The sequence below is a fragment of the Sinocyclocheilus grahami genome, unplaced genomic scaffold (genome assembly GCF_001515645.1).
Source record: "Sinocyclocheilus grahami isolate Dianchi unplaced genomic scaffold, SAMN03320097.WGS_v1.1 scaffold674.1, whole genome shotgun sequence".
Classification (NCBI taxonomy): domain Eukaryota; kingdom Metazoa; phylum Chordata; class Actinopteri; order Cypriniformes; family Cyprinidae; genus Sinocyclocheilus; species Sinocyclocheilus grahami.
In genome coordinates, this window is record NW_015505853.1 from 51,707 (window position 1) to 59,755 (window position 8,049).

The following is an 8,049-nucleotide window of genomic DNA, read 5'->3' on the forward strand; positions in this document are numbered from 1 at the left end:
ATACTAGTACTTATTCATTAGGTACTAGAACTTATTTATTAGACACTAGTACTTATTGATTAAATACAAGTACTTATTGATTAGATACTAGTACTTATTGATTAGATACTAGTACATATTTATTAGATACTAGTATTTATTCATTAGATACTAGTACTTATTCATTAGATACTATACTTATTTCAATAGTGACTAGTAACTATTATATTGTTACTAGTAACTAATTTTACATTTTTGCCATTGACTTCTATGGGGATCCGTTATTGAGATATCAACTATTCAGTTTTGACTAGTATGTATTCCACTAGTGACTAGTACTTAATTTTTATGTACTAGTAGTTATTCATTAGGTACTAGTACATCTTTTTTAGATACTAGTACTCATTCATTAGATACTAGTACCTATTAAATAGACACTAGTACTTATTTTTTAGATACTAGTACTCATTCATTAGATACTAGTACCTGTTAAATAGATACTAGCACATATTCAATAGATACTAGCACACATTTATTAGATAGTACTAATTCAAAATGTTACTAATAAGATTTATTTATTTTACTAGTAAATTTTTTAATTAAACTCTACTGTAGCCATTTGGACTTATCATAACATAAGATGAGTAAAAAGGCAGATCTGAGTAGTAAGATAAGAATTGTTACTAGTAATAATTACAAAAGATAGTGTCTAATAAATAAGTACTAGTATACTAGTACTTATTTATTAGACACTAGTATCTTTTGTAATATTTTGTATACCTAATGAATAACTACTAGTATCTATTAAATATGTACTAGTATCTAATGAATGAGTACCAGTATCTAAAAAATAAGTACTAGTATCTAATGAATACTTACTAGTATTTAAATAGATACTAGTGACTATTGCAATAATTACTAGTCAGAAATTAAAAGATGATATCAAAAACAGAATAACTATGACTCCTTGTTCATTTGAAGATATCTTCAACATCCTTAAGAACTAGTAAGAATGTATTTGGAGATATCTTCATTTAAACAGATCATTACATAAACACGAGTACCTCTCCACCGTCCAATCAGAGTCCACATGGTAATACAATAAACTAATATGCTGAATTAATTTGATTGTTAAGTAAGGCTAACTGGCTTTATATGTTAGCCTATCTTGCTAATTGGTTTTCCATGAAAACACAAGGAAAGATTACAAACCTGTTGTCCAACAAAAGTATAATGATATGTTTTAGTCCAAATTCACTTCACAACATCGAGTCTTTGAAATAACTTATTTTTGTAATCTGACATGGTTTCATTAAACAGAATGAGGCAGAAATCATGCCACTTTATATTATTCTATACAATGATAAATGTCGATTGGAATTGCATTTTAAATATACTTTATTCTTATAAAAATACCCGAGATGGCCTGAAGAGCACAGGTAAAACCATATATTGTTGCAGTCATTGTTTATTTTCTTTGTGTTTCATCAGTAAAACGTCTATCTGCATGTTATTTAGCTACTTCATCTATGAGCAAGCTGAATGTCTTTGTCCATTTAAGGGATTTCCTGGAACATCATCAGTGAGTCTCACTTGTGGAGTTTCTACGCAAGGGCACCCTCTTGCTACGAGTATGAATGAAAAATAAATTACATTAATTGAGTACTCAATATTGCTCACAAACCCCTAATTTGGGTAAAAATAGCCAAAATAATTAAGGTAAACATTTGCAAATCCTTACTTTTTTCTCCAGGGTGGAGAAGTGTAAAAAAATGTATTTTTCTTGTAGTTATATTTATTATTATATTTATTCTTAAATACTCAGTTTTGTATATTATAATGAAATAGTGTTATTACAAAAGTAATATTCCTTATTTTGTTAAATGTTTTTATTTAGAAATAATAACCATAATCGTTATATTGATATATAAAAACAAAATTTTAGCCAAATTGTACAGCCCTACAAGTACAGCAAACCTGGTGTTTATTATTATTATTAATAATAATAATAACTTTTTGGCCTTTTTTCCAAATAAAAAAAATGTTTGTCTGAAACCCCTAAGGTTTGGATTTTGTGTGTCCTGTACAGAATATTAATGTAAAAACATTCAATGTCTGTAGAACCAGTGCTATATGCAAAAAAAAAAAAAAGTTAACGCACAGCCCTGGTATCATATTTATTGTTTTTACTGGAGGAAAAATAGGAGAATAACAGATAATAAAATTGGTGTCTTATCGCCATCCTGCCATCCTGCCACTCGATGGCCAACTAACACATTAGGCTATGTTTATGAAATTACAGTGTTTACAAAACTGACAAAAATATGTTTTCTATGTGCTTGTGTACAAATAATTGTTTCTTTTCTATGTGATTTCCTCAAAAAGTACATTAATCTCCTTAATAGTTTCTGTTTCCTGTCTAATCTCTCTCCTATGTACTGGGCAGAAATGCTGGGCAGAAATGTAAATTTAAAAAGTACTTGTATCTATTAAGTTCAGGATATCTCTGGTCTAAAAAGTTACTAGTAACTAAAAAATAAGTACTAGTTCTATTTTTTCTTAACAAGAAGAGTATAAATAAATACTAGTCACTATTGGAATAAGTACTAGTATCAAATAAATAAGAACTAGTATCTAATTAATAAGTACTAGTAACTTTACAAAAGACACTAGTACCTAAAGAATAAACACTAGTAGCTAAAGAATAAGCACTAGTGAATAAGTATGTATAATAAGTAATGAATAAGTACTAAAACTTAATGGAAAAGATACTAGTATCTAAAAAATAAGTACTAGTATCATGAAAATAGATACTAGTACGGTTTATAGATTAAAATGTTAAAACGGCTTTCCATACTTTGTATACAGACTGTACAGAGATGCTATTATGTAAGGAGATCCCATCCTTAGAGGCTCCACCTTTGGAGAATGTGTAATGGTCACCGTGGATCACGTGTGCCTTTTAAACCAATCACATTACAGCTTTGGCGTCTTCAGTCAGTCAGTGTCTACAATTATTGAAATTCCTCCTTTAATTTCGTACATTGTAATTAATTTATCCTTTTTGTTTATTATTACAACTGATCATGCTTTAGTTACTGTTCTATTTTATATTTCTATTACACAAATATCGTAAACATGTTTGTTTTTTCATTTCCAAGGATACACATTATTTAAAAAAAATCAAAGGTCACATGACCATACAATATTATCATGATAATAATAATAATAATAATAATAATACCAAAATAAGACTTACTGCAGGGCCCCCCCATCACATTAATGATATATATAGCTTTAAATAGGATTTTTATCCTATCTAAATTTTTGCTGCACTGAAATGTAATAATTCTTGTTACCAATTTCAATATCACAAAATAATAATAATAGCACTAGCCTAAGTAAAAACAAGCTTACTGAAGACAAGTAAACAGTCACAAATTACAACAGAACAAAGAAACATAAGAAATCGACCTACTCATCCTAAACGTACAAATGGACTGTATAGTCTTCACTGTATAAATTCAATATACATTCATTCTTATTTATTTTGCAAAAGTGATTCAGTCAAGGACCGTGAGTGATTTTCTTTCTGATGTTTGATTTACGTTATTCACACAAATGGCAACAGCAGCTATATTAGGCTATACTTTAGAGAAATAGTTCACACAAAAATGAAAATTCTGTTGTTGTTCTAAACCTGCATGAGTTTCCTTCTGCTGTTGAATGCAAAATAATATATTTGGAACACTGGTAACCAAACAGTTTCTGGGCCCCATTGACTTCCATTGTATGAATAAATAAATAAAAAACAGCTACACTATTGGAGTCAATGGGGACCAGAAACTTTCCGGTTATGAACATTATTCAAAATATCTTCTTTTATGTTGAGGAGAACAAAGAAATTCATACAGGTTTAGAACACTTGAGGCCATGGGCGTAGGATAAAATGTTTAAGATTTTACTATTACTTATAAAGTTTTTTTCAACAAAGTAAATATGCATATAATGTAGTTAATAATATATGTAAACGTTAATACATTTAAAATTGTTATTGTATGTAAATTAATAAGTCAAAATAAACTTAACGTCTCCCTCAGTCTCATCTGCGTGAGAATTGTCTCGTGACGAATCTGCATTTTGGTGGAATAGACTTATAATGCTTGCCTGTTGTGTGGCATGAAATGATATTCCGCATTTTTAACAACGTACACGAACTGCAGATAGATCTGGAGATAAACTCTGATGAAGATATAATGCCGTGCTTGATGACTCCGGATAAAGATGATGGTTTTAGCAGCTCAGTGTTCTACTTTTATGACGACCATTTACATCCTTTACACAGAACAACCTAAAAATTGATTTTAGAATATAAACTGTTAAAATATCGTCTGTTCAGTAAAACTAAATAGTGTGTACCTGCCATTGTGCATGAACTTGAATCAAGCCCAACAAATGTCTGTTTGCTGATTAAAAACCTCCCTTGAGATCGTTTTGACAGACAAGCTTATTGTGCTACTACGCCTATGCTTGAGGATAAGTAAATGATGACAGTATTTTAATTTGGACACATATGTGTATTTGAACTTTTAGGCACAAGGTGTGAAAAAGAACTCAAGTTTAGTCAGGCGCGGAACGAGCCCCGCTGCTTAATGTCCCTGAACAGTTTAAAAATTTGTTTTTAAGCAACTATGCTTAAAAAGCGTTTAAATGATAAGCCTAGGCTACATCATGACATATTTCTACCGGGTTATCTCCCAACCCTTCAGCGAATATATATTTTTCTCTGCTGTTTGTCTTTGAAGTATTTTTCCTTTTATGAGCTCCTCTCTTAAATTTTTTTTGAATAGCTGACATTTTTACTTGACGAAGATTGCTCTTTGCGTGACCATTTCCAGATTGCACCAGACCGAAGTGAAGAGTGGAGGTGAATGCAGACATCAGGCGCAGCGATCATCTGATAGATATGTGTACAGGTCGTTCAAAAGTCAAATATAGAATAAATGCATTTGATTGGTAAACCAAATACAAATGTGACGTTTCTATCTCTAATGGTAATGCATGGGATTTACGAAAAAGCTCCACTAAATAATAGCGTTTATACGTGGGGGGTGTTGAGGGGCTTTGGCGATCGGCGCTTAATCTACTGCACAGCCAATCACGGGCCCCCTACTTGCTCGGGCCCCGGGGCTTCAGTCCCTCCTAGCCCTATTGTTAATTCGGCCCTGCACAGTATATATAGAGGCTATTTCAAAATCAATGAATCAATCTTAGAAAAATGTAAATTTGAGTTCCACGACAAAGATTTTTATTAATATTGATATTGTACTGATTTTGTTTTATGATACTGAACATTAATACACAATATAAAATTAAGTAAAATGAATATGAAACCATTTCTGTAAATCAGTTACCCGAATTTATATTAAAATGTAATTTTTTGTACTGAAGTAAAGTTACCTGCTAAAAAGTTATTCAAATTTGCTAAGAGATGCATTAATAAAGTAATAATATCTAGGGCTATCAGTTCTTAGGTATTTAGTCTGTCTCAGTTTTTTCTGTTTCTTGATGTGATTCCAGACGAACTGGATGATGGTGAGATCAGATCTCTTTGTGGAACACTGGCTGCTGTCAGAATTGTGGATTCAAAAATCTCACTGGATTATTACAATTAATGGCAAAAGCCATGTTTGATCATGTAAACTGATATTTTTCCATAGCAAAAGATAGAAATAACTGGTTTAAAACCTTTTTTATTTATTTTTTTGGTGAAAATACTAATGGACTTTTGCTCAGTGGTATACAGTATATATATATATATATATATATATATACAGTATATTTTATATATAGGTATATATCTTAAAATTTACATTTTAGGGTCACTTTTTATAAACTTATTTATATCATGACTATGTTCAACCCTCAAAATCAAATTAAAAACATGCAAAATAATATTTTGAGCCACTTATTGTCATTTTAGGGCCATTTTATTTTCAAGAAAAAATATATATTAATCATCATGTAAGGGAACACATCACTGTTGAGGTATCAACTTGTGCATATAAATATGCAGAAATATACTCAAGCTGGATTTATATATCTCACATGCCTTATAATTATTTTCATTAATGAAAGAGTGTAACCCCTCCGGTTCTTACTGCTCTTACTGGCTGGTTACACAAGTCCAAGCACAAAACCTCAATACTTTAACATTAAATAAATTAACTTGCACTATGAACTTTTTTTGAGCTCCTATTAAAAGATTTTACTGCAAGGGTCTAAACTGAGCAAACCATTATCAGATGAATATTTAGTTTTAGATCTGTTAATATTTGATGAAACCAATAAGTTACCTGCTCTTTGGTGTCTGGTCTCTGGTTCAATGCCTCTCGCTCTTTAAGTTCTGTGGAAATGGGGAAAAACTTTTCCATCAGCGCTATAAATAACCTCAGCTAACTGGCTTAATTACACCTCCCCCCCCCCACACACACACCTACTTAAAAAGCTGTGACCTATTATGGTCATACCTATTATGGTATTAAAGGGGACCTATTATGCAAAATTCACTTTTGCAAGGTGTTTGGACATAAATCCAACCACTCTTTGTTATTTAATCCCCATAAATAATAAGCAGTGTCTCCCAACAAACTTTTTTCAGAATTGGTGATAATGTCAAGTCAAGTCACCTTTATTTATATAGCGCTTTTAACAATACAGATTGTGTCAAAGCAACTGAACAGCATTAATTAGGAAAATAGTGTGTCAATAATGCAAAATGACAATAGTAAACACTCATTTTTCAGTTAAAGACAGTTCATCATTGAATTCAGTGATGTAAACATCCAGCTCAGTTTAAATAGTATCTTTGCAATCAAGTCAACGATATCGCTGGAAATGAAGTGTCCCCAACTAAGCAAGCCAGAGGCGACAGCGGCAAGGAACCAAAACTCCATCGGTGACAGAATGGAGAAAAAACCTTGGGAGAAACCAGGCTCAGTCGGGGGGCCAGTTCTCCTCTGACCAGACGAATCAGCAGTACGGAAAAATCAATTTAAGACGTAATAAAACACACGATGAACAATATTAACAGCAATTATTATATGATGCAATCAAACTTATAGCAAAATGTGGTAGTTCTGTATGTTGTTTCAGGGTTGGCATCATCTGAGGTCCTCTGAGGGGTTGCATCATCTCTTCTCAGGTGTTCTGGATCCAGACTGAAGCTTGTGTAAATCCTAGTTACCACGGGATGTTAATCCCGTGGCAAAAGACAGAGAAACAAATACAAACATAATTAGCGTAGCTGCTGTTCCAACCAAGCAAAAAGGATTTGTTTAACCCAAACTAACGAATAATAATGTGCATTCGATTAGATATAACTGCAGTAAAAGATTATGAGATGCATTATTTGAATGCTTGGCCAAAGAGATGTGTCTTTAATCTAGATTTAAACAGAGAGAGTGTGTCTGAACCCCGAACGGTATCAGGAAGGCTATTCCAGAGTTTGGGAGCCAAATGCGAAAAAGCTCTACCTCCTTTAGTGGACTTTGATATCCTAGGTACTACCAAAAGTCCAGAATTTTGCGACCTTAGGGAGCGTGATGGATTGTAGCGTGGTAGAAGACTAGTTAGGTACGCAGGAGCTAACCCATTAAGGGCCTTATAGGCAAGTAATAATATTTTGTAACTGATACGGAACTTAATAGGTAGCCAGTGCAGAGACTGTAAAATTGGGGTAATATGATCATATTTTCTTGACCTGGTAAGGACTCTAGCCGCTGCATTTTGGACTACCTGTAGCTTGTTTATTGAAGATGCAGGACAACCACCTAGAAGTGCATTACAATAGTCCAGTCTAGAGGTCATGAATGCATGAACTAGCTTTTCTGCATCAGAAACAGGTATCATGTTTCGTAACTTGGCAATGTTTCTAAGATGGAAGAATGCCGTTTTTGTAACATGGGAAATATGATTTTCAAAAGACAAGTTGCTATCTAATATAACACCCAGATTTTTGACTGTAGAGGAAGTAACCGTACATCCGTCTAGTTGCAAATTGAAATCCAC